At 53.4% G+C, this 18,643-nt stretch overlaps 1 pseudogene; it reads right to left on the bottom strand.

The window, feature by feature from the left end:
• Positions 1–13,000: 13,000 nt before the first annotated feature.
• LOC120601792 (uncharacterized) lies at positions 13,001–13,116 on the bottom strand (annotated as a pseudogene).
• Positions 13,117–18,643: the final 5,527 nt, after the last annotated feature.

Here is an 18,643-nt window from a genome sequence, read left to right as displayed (position 1 = left end):
CCCATCCATTCATCCATTTCTCCATCCTACATACGTCATCCATTCACCCACTCATCCAAATGTCCATCCATTTCCTCTGCATCCATCCAAAGAATATTTCTTCAGCATAGGAGAAGCAGACCTATGCCCTCTTTTAGGGGACCAGGAAAGGCTTCTAGGAGGAAGATCACCTAAGCAGAAACATGAAGAATGGATAGAAGGAATCCAGGGGTCCACTACAATGTGGAAGGAAGAACGTTCCCCAAAGAGACGGGAAGCAAGAGACAAAGCCCTCTTCGGGAACGTCAGGTAGCATTCTGGTTGTAGAGAGAGTAGCTTACCAGAGAGCCAGGTAGAGGCCAGCTCAGACTGGACTGGGCAATAGGGCCAGGGTACTAAGCTGGGACAACTTGCCTGGCATAGAGCCAAGCATACGGGATTGTGGGAAGGGAAGTGAATGATACAGAAGGTCAAGTCTTGGTCCTGCAGCTATATACAGCTGACTCCTCTCCCCCTCCCCGGTCCAGACAGGCCAAGTCCGGTTCCTGCGGCCCTCGCACTCACCACTCTGTCCTCTGAATTCCCACTGTGCTTGTCTCAACCTTACAGGCCTTTCCATGATATGTATGAATTCTAGCTTCTCTGGGTCAGGGCCGTGCCTCATCCTTCTTGGTGTCCTGTCCATGGTCGTTGGCCAAAGCTCGAAAAATATCCAGGCGATAAAAAATATGTATCCTTCTCCCCAAATCCTCCCCTTCTTCGTCTTGGGGACCCCTCCCATCCACCCAGTCACCCTGCCCTGGGTAATATCTGTATCCCCTTCCTCTCTCCCCAGTGCCTCCCTCACGTCCAAACGCCCAGATCCGTCAGTTCTACCTCTGACATATCTTGAATCTGTCACTTTTCTCCACCTGCCAAGCCACCAACCTGGCTCAGAGTAGCAGCCTCCGAGCTTGCTCTCCATCCGGGCCATGTGTACGGTGCAATCAGCGAGGTCTTTCTAAAATATAAACTTGACGTCTCTATCCTCCCGCTTAAAGCTTTCATGGCTTCCCATTGCCCTCTGGACTATGTCCTAAAATCCTTGTCGTTATCTATAAGACCCTTCCCAAGTTGACCTCTATGGGCTCCAGGTTCATTCCTCTAAGATAAGAGATCCATCAAGTATATTGCCGTCCATAGTTGGTCTCCAAAGCCTACTATGGTCCTGGTCGCAACCACAGAACTGGCCAAAAGCCGAGAAACATCCTGAATCTGCAACTCCCTGCTCGTCCCCACACTTGACTCCACCTGGGCCCCACATTCTGTCCCACTAAACCAAGGAGCAGTCCTATGTTCTCAATACCTGGCTGGCCCTCAAGGGAAAATATTTCCAAGAACTACAAGAATATTAGAGTTTACCCGGGACCGTCCCTGCCCAGATCCGACCATTTCCATTTGTTATTTGTGCCTTAAACCAGAGCCAACTGCTTGGCCTCTTCTCTGCCTACGAAACATTTTTACTGATTTTTACAGCTACGAAAATGTTCTTCCTGTCTTCACATTCACAGGAAAGGGAGAGCCCTGGCCCTGACTCAGAATTGGATTCTAGCTGGAGGCGTCCTCTCTGTGGCAGGCTCCAGAGAAAGGGTTTATCTGTTTGTTCCTTGACCTTGAGCGGGAAATGAGGCAGCCAGAAAGAGAGGCAGGAGCTGGGAGGGGAGCGAGGGGGAAGGCTGGAGCTGTGGCCCCAGGACCCTGTGCTCTGCCCAGAGGGACCAGCCAGGTGACTGGAAAGGAGAAGAGAGGGAGGAGACAGGGTTTGCTGCCTGCATAGCTCGTCCTCGGAGTCCCCGAGGAACGGGACGCAAGCTGCTGCTCCTGATCTTGGTCCTCCGAGGTCCCTGGATTTTTGCACTGCCTGCCTGTCCCTACCCTTGGTTCCCCTGGAAACTGAACAGACCAGGTATTCAGAGAGCTGGAAGGAGACATCTGCTGCCTAGGTAGAAACCAAATTCCCATCCACATGGGGGCCAACTGTGGCAGTTACAGACGCAGTGCTAGATGGAGGGACTCGGTCCCGGCGCCTGGCCTTGCCCATGATGAGCCTGCAAACGCAGGATGGTGGCGCCTACAGGGGCAAGACATGAAGAAATAGATAAAGAAAAGGAGCCCTTCTCAGCAAGGGTCTTCTTCTTCCGCCTTCCCCCTCTCGGTGTGTGTGACCGAAATTTAACTCAGACGTTTATTGAGCACCTTCTGTTTGCCATGTCTTTCTCTCGATGAGCCAACCATCTTTTCTCCAATCGTAGTGGACGCAAACTTAGCACAGGGACTGTCTGTTGCCTCCCAAATAACCTCATTCATTTATTACGAAAATAAAACATGCTTATTGTAGATATTGTAGAAAATACAGAGAAGCTCAATGAAGAAGATAAAGCCATTTCACGCCATCACTTGAAGGTGGAGGCTCGGACATCGGGGTGGAATCGCTCTTGGTCCTCTACATGCAGCGTTTTCTCTGAGTCTTGCACGCAGTGGACACGTCAGACGACTTGGTGTCTGATCGTTTATCTGCCGATTCATTACCCAAAAGTATCCGCAGAACCCTCAGGACGCAACCATTTAGTGGTGCTCTAAATTCTCTGGGGTGCAAAGAGGGATACAGAAGCTCAAGCCAACATCAGTATAACCCAAATAAAAGCTCAGGTTCCACATGGTTCTCTCGATCCTGAGTGACTTGATAGGCCAGAAGTCAAAAGTAATTTAAATGAGTTTTCCGAACTTACGGGTCTCCCAGAGAACCTCAGAGAAGTCTAATTCACACCCCGAAGCAATTGTTCTCACCAGCTCGTTTTCCATGTCCCCAGTCCTCTTCACAGAAGCTCTGGATTTTTGCACGTGCCCAAATTCCCGAACCGATTGACCTCGGTCTACAGTGCTTTTCTGTTACCCTCTCTTCGCTCCCAGAGACCTGCCCTGAACTACATACACTCAGTGGCCGAACCCTTCTCCGCCCTTCTTCCAGGGAGACTGAGTGGTCAAAAGTCCAGTTTCTGGGTCCAAATCCTGGCCCCCTCCCTCACGAGCCGTGCGGCCTTTGACCAGTCGCTTGACCCGTGCCACCCGCAGGGTGGTCTGCAAACTGGCGCCAGTCCACGCACTGTGTGCTGCACAGTAAGAGAAGCCTAGAGCTCGAGATTAATTAGAAACGTTCGTTTTGCTTTGGCACCTTCCTCCATCCGACCGTGACTGTGTATATGGCAAACGCGTAATTCCCGACAGCTTGGAAATGGTTTCCTAAAAGTTCCTTCAGCACAGAGAGTTTGAGAAGCACAGACTTAACCTACTCTGTGCCTCGGTTTCCTCGTCAGTGAAATGGGAATAATGTTGGCCCCTAACCTCATCAGGTTCAGGGCGGATAAATGAGTTCCTGCGTGGAAGCGTCTCGGGACAGTGGCTGGGTGTTACAATTTCTCATTAAATGTCAATGTCACTATTTTGCATTAAAAACGCCAGATTCTCCTCTTAGGGCAAGAGCGGATGAGTTGGGGTGGGGAGTGGACCCAGGGGAGGGCACCCTGCTCCGCTTTCCCATTTCTATGAGTTTCGTTCAGTCCTTGAGATTGAGACCCCCATGACCACATCCAGAAACTTATAGTTTCCCAAAGGGACCACTGGACGTTTTTCACCTCACAAATGTCTGAAGATCACTTATAGGGTGAGAGGCAGAAGGGCCCGCTGGGCAGGAACTTGGGAGTGAGACAGTCCTGGGTTCAAAGCCTGGCTCTGCTACTTGTGAACCGAGTGACCTTGGGCAAGTCACTTACCCTCTCTGAGCCACCTGAGCTCCCCACCCATGGTGGGGCCCTGGCAGATGATCCCCAGACACCTGCAAGGAGTGTGACTTCAGGGCGCTCGCTGCACCTGTGTGAATGGGAAGCTTGTGGCGACCTACCAGGTCCCTACCCTCGGTGAATTCTCATGGACTAAGGAAGAATACACGGTGACGTGCAAAGCCAAACTTTCTGGCTGTTACTTTTAAAAAAGTGAATGAATTTAAGGGCTGTGAATATTTGAAAATAGACCGATGTCATAAAAATATAAAGGTCTCGAGACGAGTAGAAGTCTTAGCAGTTGGACTGTGCCGTGTGGACCAGGAGAGCTTGTCTAATGCGGAGGGAAAAGCCCAAGCATGTGGCACAACGATGGCTCTGACAGCTTCCTCTCAACAGCCTGCTGTCACGTCTTCTGAGTCATTGGCTGAAGCAAGTCACATGGCCAAGCCTGACATGGTGGTGGGGGGAGTACCCCTCTGCGCGAGGCGGTGGCAGTGGGACGGGCATGGATAATCCTCTCATTGGGAAGACGGTGAATAACTGGGAACAGTGACCAATCCACCATCTTGGCCAATATTCTCTCCATTCTCTGGCATTGGTGTGAGGGATCAAAGATGGTTGCAGACTCTCTGTCATCCTCCCGTCAAGACATAGGTGGTATTTTCCCCCCTCTCCTGAATCTAGGCTGGTCCCAGGAGTGGCCGCGAATGACAGAGTGGAGCCGGCATGATGCTCTGTAGCTTCCGAGCTCTGAGGCATAGGCGGTCACCCTTCCCGAGGTGACCCTCTTGGAAATCGGCACCATATAAAAACATGCCGTGCTGTGAGGAAGCGTGAGAGAGCCACATGGAAAGAGGGGCCAGTGGAGGAGCGCTGAGGTGTGTCAGGCATAGAAAGCAAGCCTTCTAGAACCTTCCATCCAAGCCTCCAAGCTAAATGCAATGAAATGAGTGACGCTGGCCCACGCTTCTCTTGATACGGAGCTCTATAATGGGGAGAACATATTCTGGCCCCACACACAGTTATAGACTGAGTCGGGTCCCCCCAAAATTTGTATGGTGAAGTCCTATCTTCCAGCACTTCAGAATGTAAGTGTATTTAGAGAGAGGTCTTACAAGAGGTCATCAAGTTAAACGACACCATTAAGGTGGGCCCTAATCCCGTGTGACTGGCGTCCTTAAAAGAAGAGAGACGCGTAGACACCTGTGTGCCCACACAGAGCAGGGGCCATGTGAGGACACAGTGAGGGGGCAGCTGTCTGCAAGCCGAGGACAGGGGCTGCCGAAGAAACCAACCCCACCGACACCTTGATCTTGGACTTCCAGCCTCCAGACCTGTCATTTATGCCACGTGGTCTGCGGTGGCATTTTGTGGAACAGGAAGAGGATGACGCCCTTTAGAAGGGAGAGGGATGGGAACAGGTTGCGGTCACCATGCACGGCAGTTCTGAGTCTTCCCAGGTGGACATTGAAGAGCGGGGCCACCTACCCCGCTCTTCAGTTAGCCCCCGCTGTGCTTCCTCAGAACTGTCCCCGGTGCTCTGTTCTCGGCGGCCCTTCAGTTGTTCTCTGGGAGGACTTCCTTTTCCATCACCTCCTTGGGCCTGAGCAGCTCTCTCTCTGCTTTTGCCTGTTGGGGGCCAGATGTGCCTTTAAGTCGTGACTGGTCACGGCCTCTTTTGGTCCAGGCTGGCATCTCTTTTGACCGTTCGAGCCTGTTCAGAACTTCCTTATCTTTTTATCTTTGTTTTCACTCAGCTCCTTATGCTAAAGACACAGCCGACGTTTCGTAGACACATCTCTCTAGATGAACAGGCACCTGAGCTGACAGGTTTTAACAAAGGGTGTGAGGTCCACACCCCGATATGATCTGTACCCAGAGGCTGAATCTTACCTGACTTTATCACATAGAGCATCTCTTAGTTGTAGCATCTTTTCCTTAGGTCTCGAATATTCTTTATTGACCGTTTGTGGATCACCCATTTCGAAGAGTCTCTACAGAAAGTTTAAAATTCACAATTAGACTTCTCAAATAATACATTTCTGGGGACACAGACATAGTTAAATTTAAAATTCATATCTGCTCCAAGATCGTATCACGTATTCCAAACGCCAATGTGTCAGAAGTGTTGCTAAAATGTCGTTTGTAACTCGGATTTTGCAGAATCAACTAACTGCCAGAGGGACAGGGAGAGTGTGTCTGTTGTGCCCACTTGTCATGCAAAGAGCAGGCTGCTCCAGTAATGGCCCTTGGTTCTCCCTCTGGGTTGTCTGGAAGACAAACTGCTGGGGGGTGTGAGGAGGTATCAGACCTTTCACCACTGGTCCTGGCGTGTTTGTGCCCAAGCTCAGCCTCCCCCGGGCTGGGTGGCCTCCTCTCAGTGGAGCCAATGTCCCATGGGCTTTGCGTCTCATGGGCTTTGCGTCCCACGGGCTCCTGGCTTTCGGTCACAGGGCTGCAGTCTTGCAACATTTCTCTTTCATTGGATAGAGATGAGAAATATTTGCATTTTTCAGCTGTGCAAATCCAAAATTTCTGGATTTTCTTTCCCTTTCATCCCCGCTTGCAAACAGGCTAATTCCCTCTGGCGCCCGCATCCTCTCTGTAGTGTTTTGTGAAACGCGATGTATCAGTTTGCTGGGGCTGTTGTAACAAAGTCTGACAGAAATTTATTGTTTCATAGTTCTGGAAACTAGAAGTCCGAAATGCAGGCGTCGGCAGGTTGGTTCCTTCTGAAGGAAGATGCTGTTCCAGGCCCCTCTCCTTGGCTTGCAGGTGGCCGTCTTCGTCCTGCGTCTTCGCATGGCCTTGCCTCTGTGCCCGTTTGTGTGTAAATCTCCTCTTCCTATAAGGACACCAGTCATATTGGATTAGGGCCACCCTGATGACCTCGTTTTATCTTAATCGCCTCTTTAAGGACCCCATCTCCAAATAGTAACATTCTGAGGTCCTGGGAGTTAGGGCTTCAACGTATGAATTGGGGGGTGGGGCATGATTCAGTCCCAAACATGCAGTGAATAGCCACCAAGACATGCTAGACGTTGCTGTTTCTCAAGTTCTAGGCCACCACAAGTGCATGGAGTGTCAGCTTTGCAAGTTACTGTAGGCGAGAATCTTCGCAAATGTTTCCCACTGGATAACAGGAGTCGCCGACTTTCCTGCCTTCAACCATAGTTTCCTTGTCACCCGGTACCTGCTTCTAGAGCCAATGCTACATATTTGTTGTAGCCACTACTGCTAAGTACCAATTTCTGTATTGGTCAGACTTTGCTCAGTTATGCTGCATAACAAACATCCCCTAAATGTCATGAGATTGCCGTAGCCCAGGTTTATTTTCATTCAGATTTAATGTTGGCTGGAGTTTGCTTGGCCCTCTGCCCCACCGCTCTGCTTCACAGAGCCATCTTCATTCTGGGATCCAGGCTGAATGTTCAGCCTCTATCTAGAATGTAGCAATCACAGAGAAAAAGGCCAGGGAGATGGATAGCTTTTAAATCTTCTGCTGGGCACTGTTGGAAGAGCCTGTTGCTTAGGGAGTCCACACCCCACCTTTCAGCTCAGCTCTGCCTCAGCCCACCTGTCCTGTGAATCCAGAAATTCTGCCGGAGCTGTGCAGGGCTGATGGAGGGCCAGGGAGATTATGTACATAAACACAACTCTCCTTGGAGGACAGACAGAGACAGAGCCCGCTCCATCCCAGGAGCCCTGTGGTATGTCAGTCTGTGCCGATCACCCACTCGCTGGGCAAAAGCAAGTGCCTTCTGCTGCAAGTGCCTCTGGGGACGAGCACTTTCTGGTCGGTTTATTTGTTTGTTTTGTTTTACTCGTTTGGGGTAGGGAAGGAGAAACAAACAATTTTTCCACACGATTACTATTTTTGTTTTACAGATGGGGAAACCGAGGCCCAGAGAGTTTAAAGCGACTTCCCATCACCAGTGGTGATGGAACCGGGACCCAAATCCAGCTGGGACGGCGACAGTGAGGCCTGAACACGGGGCCCATGTGGACTTTCATTCAAGCAGGTCGTGGGGTGAGTCGTAGAGAACGGGGTCTTCTCTGCTCTCCAGGGTGGTCCTGGGGCCTTCCCAGGCCACCCAGGTCAGCAGGCATGTCCTTCAGTGACAGTGATTCTCTGGCAGAGGGACATAGTCCAGGGGCCCGAGAGAATGGGAAAGAACGTCTGGCAGGAAGCAGACGGCTATGAGCAGAGGATGGTGTGAGGACACCCTGACATACACAGGACACACATTCCACACACCTGATACTGCACATAACACACCAAAAAAAAACCACACAGCACACACACCTCCGTCACGACTACTGCACACATCACATACTGTCTTCACCCCCGCCCCCCGATTACACATCACGCACACGCACCACAGGCTATTTCTTGGTTTCGACACCCAACTCAGAGAAAGCTTAATTTTACTTCAGATTTTTGAAAATGTCATTATTAGGAATAATAATAGAAATAATAGCGATGATGAGCCTTCAGTGTCAGGAAACTTGCTGAAGGCTTTGCGTGGATTCCCTCACCGAGTCCCTAAGAGCACCCTGTGAAGTAAGTGCCACTGTGGTCCCCGTGTTCATGATTGGGACACTGAAGCTCTGAGGATTTGGAGCTTGGAACCAGTGGAGCTGTCACTGTCACAGGTCAGCCTGACTCTAAATGCCACACTGTGAAAGTTGCCTTCGATGCACTAACAGCACTAAGGATTGAGAGTGAAAGCCCCACCTTGCTACAGACGGAGATCTGGGCTCCCCGCCCCCCTCTTCCTGCTGACTTAGGCTCCGTCTGTGGACATGAGGTTTGGGGTTCCCCTCTGGTTTGCAGTAGCAGTTTGGAGGGGGGAAGGAGGCAGGTGACTGGGGACCACAGAGGGTGCAGGAGGGCAAGAGGAGGGAGCTGGCTACTGACGCCCCCTCTTTCGCCTTGGGAACACAGACCGTGCCCACGTCCTCAGGGAAGGGAGGCGGGGTGGGCCCAGACAGCCCTGAGGCCTCAATGTCCCTGGGCCCCCAGGTGGCCGGGTGAGGGCCGCCCCTGAGGGAATGAGGGCTGGACCCTGGGACTCTGGTTTCCTGCCCCTGGTTCCCACACCAGCCCTGGTCTTCACAGAGCCCCAAGCAGCCTCTCCCTGTGGAAAGGGATGGAGCCTCCCACAGCCGCCCACCTGCTGCCTGGGCAGCGGCCCCTCGGATGCCAGGAACAGTGCCTGCCCGTTATCCGATCCTCCCTTGGGGATCGGATAACCGCATGCAGGTACGAGCACACGAGGGAGAACAACGCAGCCGTGAAGAGGAACGAAAGAAGGAAGTCTCCTTGGAAAGGACACCATCTCGTCTAAAAGAAAAAAGGTCGCCAAACCGGGCGTGCGGCATCGCCCGACTCATAAAAAAGAAGCGTTTATACGCGCTTGTATCGACAGAAAAAGCTGGAAGACGTCACGTTTGTAAGCTCATCGTTGCTGATTATTTGGGGAGTAGAATTGTGAGGTGTTGGGAGGGATAATTCCACTATTTTTTACAACCTTCTGTACTGTAACGAGGAAGACGGCTCATTTTTGTAATTTAATAAAAAGGGGGGGTCGGGGGTGGGGCATCTTGAGTTTCTGCAAAAAATACCAGACCTTACTTCTGAGCCTCATTTTGGGCAAAAGTGGGTGGCTTCCTCCAAGGGCCTGGGGCTCTTTTCCTCTCCCGCCTCCATCTCATCTTCCCCAGCAGGGACGCCCCTCGCCCCGGGGTGAGTAGGGGTTCGGCAGCACTCCCCTAAGTGGGGACAAGAGATGTCTGAGATGGACTGCAGGGTTCTGGCCAAGAAGCCTGGAGTCTGTGGGATGGGTGGGCACATAATCACAATGATGAAAGTAACACAATGACAAGCACTCAGTGCTCTGCCAGGGGCATCGCATGCCTGAACTCACTGAACTCTGACAATGGATTTGGGGAACAGACCCGGCCACACCCCAGGGAGTCCATGCCCCAGCTTCAGAGTCTCTTCAGGGACAGAATCATCCAGCCACGGAGCCCAAGTCTTTCCCCCAAGAAGCGCTAGAGACACCATGGAAGCAGAGTAGGTGAGGGGGACACAGGACAGATGCTGCCGACGGTGACGGCGACCGTGACAGAGACAACTCACACTCCCAGTGCAGTGCACGTGTTGATTTGGTCCTCAAAGGAGGTCCTGTGAGCTCCATCTGAAGGTCAGAGAGAGAACAGTGGCCAAGGTCACCGTGCTGGAAAGTGGCAAGGCCAGAATTTGAGCCCCGGTCCGTCCGATTGCAAAGACTGCCTAGCCCAACAACAGGCCCAGCGTCCAGTGCCGATCGATCGGGAGCCCCTTGTCCTTGGCGCCTGCACAGAACATGTGCTTGATGCATATAAAGACCCTGTCCTTATCCTAGTTCTGCCAGCGTGTGACCTTGGCCATGTCATTCTTGTTTTCTAGGCCTCGTTTCCCTATCTGTGCAGAAAGAGGGCAGTTCTGGGGGTGTCCTAGCTCCCTGTGCAACTCCAACATCCTAGACTTCCACTGTGGAAGCCAGGAAGGACTGATGGGCCCCCCGAAGCTGGAGCAAACTTGGGGAACAAGGCTCTTTTGGGGATGACCGAGGAGAGCCCTGCAGACAGCGCCCAGAATCCTCGATCCCGTAGCCCTGGTCGAGTCTGGCTCCCACCTCTATCCATCTGCCACCCCAAGCCCCGCTGGACCAGACTCGGGCCCCCAGCCCCCATAATCGCACAGACGCCCTTGCTTCTGGCTGGGGCAGCCCCCACCGCAGCCAGGGCCCAAAGCGCCTGGAAAAATCTTTCTCTGGCACTCCTTCCCCGACACCCAGCCCCAGCTCCCCGCGAGGTGAGCAGAGAGCGAGGGGGAGCGGAGAGAGCAGAGGGAGCCGGCAGGCGCGAGAGGGAGAAAAATGCAAATGGTTTTTATCCTCCTTTCTTTTAAATGCTGAAACCAGCCTTGACAGCCTCTGAAAATAAATGGCACTGACTCGCTGGGATTTCAAATTCCGTGATTAAGGGCTGAAGCAAATACTGTTTCCCTCCCTCCCTCCCTCCGCCCCCGCCCTCCCTCCGTGGGCTGATAGAGCGGCGCGCGGGGCCGGGGACAGCTTTTTGCGAGCCTGCCAGGAGCTCTGATACGCAGCCTCCCGCCGCCGCCAGCGCTTCTGCTCCGGCTCGCGGGCTGTTTATCAGGAGCGCTCACGCCGCAGCCGAGAAAGCGGCTTTAAATCCCCTCTAGAGCCTCAGCGGCCCCCCTCCTCGCGCCTGCACGCCACACATACGCATGCACACATCCACGATGCACACACGCAAATGCACACATGCACACACGCAACCACGCGTGCACGTATGCACGGAGGCACAGGCACGCGCGTACACGTGCACGCGGCACACACACGCACATGTGCCCACACGTATGCCTCGCCCAGCTGGATCTCTCTGCCTGCTCTCCAACCAAGGTTGGGATGAGAGGAAGAGGAGGAAAAGGAAGAAATGCAGAGGGACGGGGAGGAGCCAGGAGGAGAGAGGCCTCCCCTGGGTTCAGTTTGCGGGGGCTGCCTTCCCCAGTCTCCTCTCTCCTGAGCTGCTGCTAACTGCTCCCCCAAACCCCCTGGGCAGCTCTGTGGCTTTGATCTTCCTCCCCCCTGCTCAGATTCTGCTGGCATGGCTGTGGCCCATCGCTGGGGGGCCTGGCTGCCCAGGGGTGAGGCCAGCTCTGGGTTGCACTTTCTCGGGGTTTGGTTTCCCTGGAAAATGAGGGGTTGGCACGAGACACGCCTCAAAGTGGCCAGCAATGTTGTGCATCCACTGGGCGCCAGGCTGGGGGGTGGGACAGCACCCTAGACCGCACCCCCGTTACAGGTCTGAAATCTGGAGGAGCCCGCTCCCCGTTACAGGTCTGAAAGTTGGAGCTGCAGCTCCGCAGCCATCACAGTTGGAAAGAGGAACAGCAGGTCTGGCCAGGGGACCGAGAACCCTCCCCTGAATCTGCAAGGGCCACCTCTGAGTGATTCCCCCGGCCGCCTGGCTGTCCGGCTCACTCTGAAGTCTAGACACCGCTGATGGATGGCGATAACAGGTGAGCTCAGGTGCAGGCTAGAGAGGGCTCCACTCCCCGCGGTGGTCATTCATGGGGTGCTGTGAACTGCGGCGAGTTGTGAAGCCAGGCCTCCCTCGGGGTGCCTGCTGGCTGTGGTACACCAGCTCCCCTTCCTGTGCCACCTCTGGGGGCCACCTACCGAGAGCTCTTGGACGCGTGGCAACACGGGGGCAGGGAAGAGGAGACGGGAGAAGGCTTCTGGTCTCCAGTGGGGCTCTGCCCAGGTGGACCACCCTTACCCTCGCTCCCCCCTGCACATCTCGAAGCCTGCACCCCACCAGGAGAGGCCTCCACCAGGAGACAGGTGGGGTAAGCAGCAGGGACAGGAAGACACCGATCCCGCTTGCTGAGCTCAGTTCCATACCCCGCACACATGCTTCATGGAGCCCTCTCTGCAAACATACCCATTTTACAGATGGGGACAAGCCGAGGCCTAGAAAGGGGAAGTGACTTGCCCAAGGTCTCCTGGCTGGGAAAAGGCAGAAAATCTGCTCGACCCCACATTCACCTCATTCTGCCCTGTGAGGCAGAGACATTACAGAATCCCTGTCTGTTCTTTATGAGCAAAATTATTAGGCTGAACTGTATGAAAGTGCTGACATTTCACCATTTGGACTATACAATCCTCCAAAATCGTGCAGCTCAACTTGAGAGCAGCGCTCGTCCTATGTCGGGTCGGTTCCGGGTCTAGAGGGATTTTGGAGCGACGCCAAGTGCCGACTGGGCCTTGCTGTCCTTCCTTCATCGATAGATGCTCCGTGGGCCCCACGAGGACCTGGTCCCGCTGGAGGTGGGAGCTTCAGGAAGGGGTGGCCTTCCTGGAACCCAGAGAGGTGACATTCCCAAAGTGACATGGTAGGGTGGGTTTCAGACTCACCTGGAGCCCCTCTCTTACATCTTCCGCCATAGAAGCTGAGACTTTGGGGGCCAGGTCGCCAGATTGAACAAATAAAAATACAGGACACCTAGTTAAATTTGTATTTTAAATAAATGATGAATAACATTTTAGTCTAAGTATGTCCCATCCAAATACTTAAAGTAAAAAAAGTATTCTCTCTTAATTTTTTAAAAAATTTATCATTATTTATGCCTATAGCACCTGATCTTCCTAGGTGGTCTCCCATTCAAGTACTAACCAGGCCCGACCCTGCTTAGCTCCCAAGATCAGACATTGGGCTTGTTCAGGATGATATGGCCGTAGACCATGGACTGTGGCTCCACTGAGGCGTGAACCCAGGACCTTCTGCATAAAAAGCAGATGTGCTAAGCACTGCACTATGGAACCACGTCCTCACTGCTCATTTGAAACTCATAGAAAACCGGCTGTCCTGTATTCTATCTGGCAACTCTGTCTGGGAGCCTTCCTCTAAAACAGGCTTTGCAATTGGGCCCTCTTCGATCCAGAAACCCAACGACAAGCAGGAACAACACCGGTATTTCTGAAATTGAGACTGATCTGGATCGATGAAGAGGCCTGGGATTTCAGGCTGCTTACAGAACTGGGTGCTGGGAGCTACGGTCGGTCATAAGATCTCAGGGGTCCACACAGACTGAAAGGGGGATGAAATGTATTGAAAGCTGAGACTTTGCAGAAAACCACCTGTGCAAAGACCCCTTCCAGCCGCTTTCCCTCTGGCTTTCCTCTATCGGAGTCCAGAAAATTAAAATATTCAACTTTTCAGCTTCCCTTGCAGCTAGGGTTGGGCATATGACCCAGTTCTGGCCAAGGAGATGAAGGCGGAGGAGCCTGGGGAAGGTTTCCCTTCCTGAATTAAAAGGCAAAGATTTCAAGGAAGATATACTTCATCCTGCCTCCCTTCTTCCTGCCTGGAATGTAGATGTGATGGCCAGAGGTGGAGCAGCCACTTTATGGCCATTAGATTTCATAAGTTCCCCGTTAGGGACCATTGCCAGGTCCTCGGCTCTGGCAAACCTTCCCCACGTCTTATGGCGCAAGAGACAGTGTGAAGTCTTCAAATGCTCCTTTTAGGGGACAATGTTCATTTGAAGATCATGTCCTTCATACCTTTTGCATTTTGAAGTGTGATTTATTTCATGAAATGGACTGATAGTTGATGATGGGATTTTTTAATGTGTATATGTTTTTGTTTTGTTTTGTTTGTTCTCATTAACACCCTTCCCTAGCAAAATTAAAAATTGGCATCGTCCTATCCGTCCCCCAAATTTTCTGTGGAAATGGTATTGGTCTTTTCAACCCAAAAGCTTAGGGAATGTGCCTGAGAATCCCTCAGCTCCAAACACAGAGAGGAGGGGCGGGCTCTGCCAGGGGCCGGCAGCAGGGGGGCGGGGAGGGGGGGATGGCGCAGGGGCCGATGTTCCTGGTTCCTGCACTTCGGGCCCTAGGGGCCTGGCACTGGGAGGATGTTCCCGGCCTGCTCTGCGCCTCCTGCTGCCCCCTCCCCACCCTGCAGGGGCCTCCCCAGAGGAGCGGGAACAGCTCGTTCTGTTCCCCAGGAAGGTACACACAAGCACGCTGTGTTCCGGAGGGCAGAGAGGGCGTGTTGCGGCTCGGGCCAGTGGACCGTGTGTACACCTGTTCCAAGGCCCAGTGGCTTGGCAACTCCCATCCAGGGACAGCCACACTCATCCCAGCAAACCCCCGAGGTGGCCAGGGATGGCGGGAACTCGTGAGAGAGTCCAGGCCTCCCCAGGGGCCCTGCGAAAGGCAGAAGAGAGGCTGCTGACCCAACCGTGAGGAGAGAGAGGACCCAGGAGAGATCAGCGGGTTGGGGGACTGCTCAGCCAGGAGGATAAAAGACAACACCATGCGACACTCGCAGCTCTGTAAACCCTGCAGCTCCCACAGCTCTGCCCTAATGAGAAGCAGGAGGAACTGCGGCAGGCAGGGAAGGGAGATGCTGGGAGGTGGAAAGCCCGGTCTCCATTCCCTGCCACCCTGGGGACCGTCCCGCCCCACACAGACCCTCAGAGAGCATTTCCAAGCGGCCAAGAGCAACCGGAATTCCTGGGCTGCGTTTTGGGCTCACTCGAATGGTGCAGGCTGGTCTGCGCCCAAGCATTAGACCCGCATGGGACACACACGGCCACACCTGCAGGCTGTGCTCATGGGACTAAGCATCATGACCCGAAGGTCCCATAGCTGTTACAGCAAGACCCGCACACCCCGTTCCAGCCCCTCAGCTGGGGAACAACACAGGGCGCCTGGTTCTCTTCTTAGGGGCGAGGCCTGACTTCTTCAACGGCAAGGTCGTCCAGGGCTGGGTGTCACGGCCACCTCGTTAAATGCGTCTGCTTCTTTCAGACTCTTCCTCCCCACAACTCCAGCCCCAGCTCCAGGCCCAGCCTGCTTTTAACATGGCAGTGAAGAGTGTCAGCTATAGGTCTGGCTGGCATCAGACAGTGCGGAGTTCAAACCCTGGCTGAGCCGAAAACTGCCTGGCCGGGTGACCTTGAGCAACGAACCTGTCTTCTCTGAGCTTCAGCTTCCTTTCTGTGATGGGGAAGATGGAAGTCCACTTGCAACACCTGCCATGAGGGTTAACGTCACTGCCGAGAAAAGGCTCTGGTTTGCCAGTTAGAGAAATGGCCTGATTCCTTCCAGAAGTTTCCAACATGTCTGGGCTCCTGGGAGATGCCTCTGCATCTCACCGTTCAGGGAAGCATAGGCTCCACTTGCATTAGAGAGGATTTCTCTTATTTTTAAAGAAGTGGAGGCCACTTAGCAATCAGAATCCTCCTGGTCAGAGCACAGCCATCCTAGGAAGGGGTGTTAATCAAGGCGCCTTAAGGACATGCAAATCAGGAGAAAGCTCAAGTGATTAGGGTGTGGAGGGGCCTGAGGTCCAGGCTTTGTCCCCGGCTGAGAAGAGAACAAGAGGCCTGGCTGGGGGGCGACAGCCAAGGGGTCCGGGACAAGGGACTGTGAGTGACAACCATGCAGAGGTGGCTGCAGGGGCTGATGACGGAGCAGATGTGGTACCCCTGCTGGCTTCCCCGCTCCCCTGCAGCTTCGGGACCCTCCGCTTGGCCTGGACGGGCCCCCGCTTCCCAATGATCAGAAAACAGCAACTTGGGAGAGACAGGCCTGGGGCAGGGAATATGGCGTCGGCAACATAGCAGCGTCTACAACGTGATCGATTTCCCCTCCCCGCGTCGACCCAGGGGTTCCACATCTGCAGACCTGACCTGAGGATGCATGGACGCGTGGCAGTGTGTGCGTGAGGATGCCATCTCGGGGACATGCACAAGAACGAAAAACGAATCAAACAGCGTCCAACAAGGGGGATGTTCGAGCCGATTATGGGATGTGCTTACGATGAATTTCCTTGTCCCCCTGAAAAATGATGACTTAAACGTGGGAAGAGGCATAACGTAGTGTTCGGTGAAGGGACAAAAGCAAGTTGCAAAACACTGGGCAGTAAAGCCCATCTTTAGACCCCCCCCAAAAAAAAGGATATATCTAGAACTATCTGAAATGTCGACAGCAGTTATTGTAGAGGGGATTGTTATTTCTTCTTTCGTATTAATTTTTGTGATGATGAGCATATATTATATTTATAATCAATAAAGCTATTTTTAATTCCCTTTTTAAGAAAACTGCTCTGGTGCTTGACCTCACATCTCCCCCAATCCCTTTAATGTGAAATAAAATATTCCAGTGGACAATGAGAGTGACAGTCACCAGCCCCCTCCGAGGTCAGATCAGTGAGCCCTCTTTCTACCACCCAAAGAACAGGCAGGTCAGGGACTGGGGTCACTGTCAGACACTCATCCAGCCACATGCTGTGTTTGGATGATGCAGAAAAAAAAAAAAAGGGCTACACAGCAATTGGCCTGTACGGGGTAAAGATACGGGTCCTGTGTAAGTCCACATCGCTTCTCCTTGGCCCCTGGGCCGGAGGCACTCGGGACTCAGAGCTGTTCCTTTAAGATGGCGCATATTCTACCACCTAATATTGTATGTATTAGGTACGTATACGTGGACCCCTCAGTCACACACATGAACATCCAGCAATGAAATGTACATGTGTTCGCACGAAGGAGGAGAAATAAAACTATCGGCAGCTTCCCATGGAGCTGAGGTCAGGTTTTGCCTCCGAATGCATCTGCCACCATCTTGCAAAAGAACTTCGGGTTTCCGACGTTTTATTAATTTCGGAATTCCAGTCAGAAACGAGGGTCAGATCAGGGCTGGAGCTCAGGCTCCTTGGTTTGGCGTGTCCTGCTGGTGCCCCTGGCCTCACGCGTGAGCGGCCTGCACCGTCTTTTGTGGCTCTGTTTTGGTTTAATGTTTTGTTGTCACCATCTTGAAATTTTAAATACATTCTGGACAAGGGGCCCCTATGTTCCTTTTGCATAGGATGCTGCAAATCATGTGGCTGGTCCCGCCAGCTCCCAGAACAAGGCCCGGCCCAAGACAGTTGCTCCAGAAGTGCTGGTTGAATGAATGAATGAATGAATGAATGAAATGTCATCCCTGTCCCACCCTGCTTTGCCCCTCCCTGTTTCCCACCAGCGTGGAGAACCAACCCTCATTGGGGTCTTGAATGGCTGGACAGTTTGGTACCCATGCAGATTCTTGGGGCTCCAGGAACCTCGTTGAAAATCTCAGGGCAGCATGTGAGTTTCTAATTGGCACCCTAAGTGTTCCAAACACCTAAGATATTGAGAACCAGCCGTGTGGTTGTTCTGAGGGCGACCTTGCCTCTCTCCCTTCTTTTCTAGCTGTGCAGTCTTAGGCAGGTTGCCAGACCTCTCTGAGCTTCCTAAAACAGGCAAGCGGTCAACCCTCTCCTTATGTCCTGCTAGGCCGATTGTCTGGAACTAAGCCCCTCCCGGCCAGTTATCGGGGAGCTCCCTGGGGGCAGGCGGTCTTGTCTACTGAGCATCCCGAGCACCCAGCCTGTAGGGACCAGGAAAGACGACGGGAAAGGAGGAAGATTCCCCGACCTCACGGGGCTGTGTGAGGGTGAGTGAGGGCAGGCGGGGCAGGCGGAGGGCTTCATCGGCATAGTCTGGGCACACACAGTAGTTGCCACATAAGCGGAGCTATCGTTATTGATCTCACACCCTCCTCCTGGGACTGTGGCAGCAGGTGAGCCCGGCTAGGGGCTGGAAGCTTGCAAGCTGGAGGCAGCGGCAGGAAGGGAGGAAGGCAGGGGCCGGGAGGATGGAGTCCAGGCACGTCCTGATACCAATTAAGGCAGCTCTGGCGCAGGGGGGCCTCGGACGGCATTTATCAGCCTGCCTGGGAGGGGCTGGCAAGCTGTCCTCTGGCTGACGGATTAGACAGCGGACAATTAGGTTTCAGGCTCGCTCACCTCTCTCTCTCTCTCTCTCTCTCTCTCTCTCTCTCTCAGATACACACACACACACACACACACACACACACACACACACACACAGCACTTTCTCCATCAGTCTTCGAGGCCCATCAGCAGAACCCCAGCTGGATCCTACCCCAGCCCTAGAGGTAGAGACAAAACAGACACAGAGTCTCCACCCCTGAGGGAGATAAGAATGTCCCTCAAGAATAACAGGGACCCCCCCCGACACACACACGGACCTACCCACATGAGGGGACCCCACGGCTCAAAGACCCCGGTCCTTTCTCAGTATCACTTCCAACTGGCTCAGGGGTGGGGGATTCTCGAGAACCCCATGTGTAGGAGATGAGAGTGGCAATGGTGCTTTTTAGAGCTGAGTGGGGGATGAGCCTCTGCCACCCGGGCTCCCCCTTCCTCCCCGG

Source organism: Pteropus medius, unplaced genomic scaffold (genome assembly GCF_902729225.1).
Source record: "Pteropus medius unplaced genomic scaffold, Ma_sr-lr_union100, whole genome shotgun sequence".
Taxonomy (NCBI): Eukaryota; Metazoa; Chordata; class Mammalia; order Chiroptera; family Pteropodidae; genus Pteropus; species Pteropus medius.
This window is presented reverse-complemented; position numbering and strand designations above follow the sequence as displayed.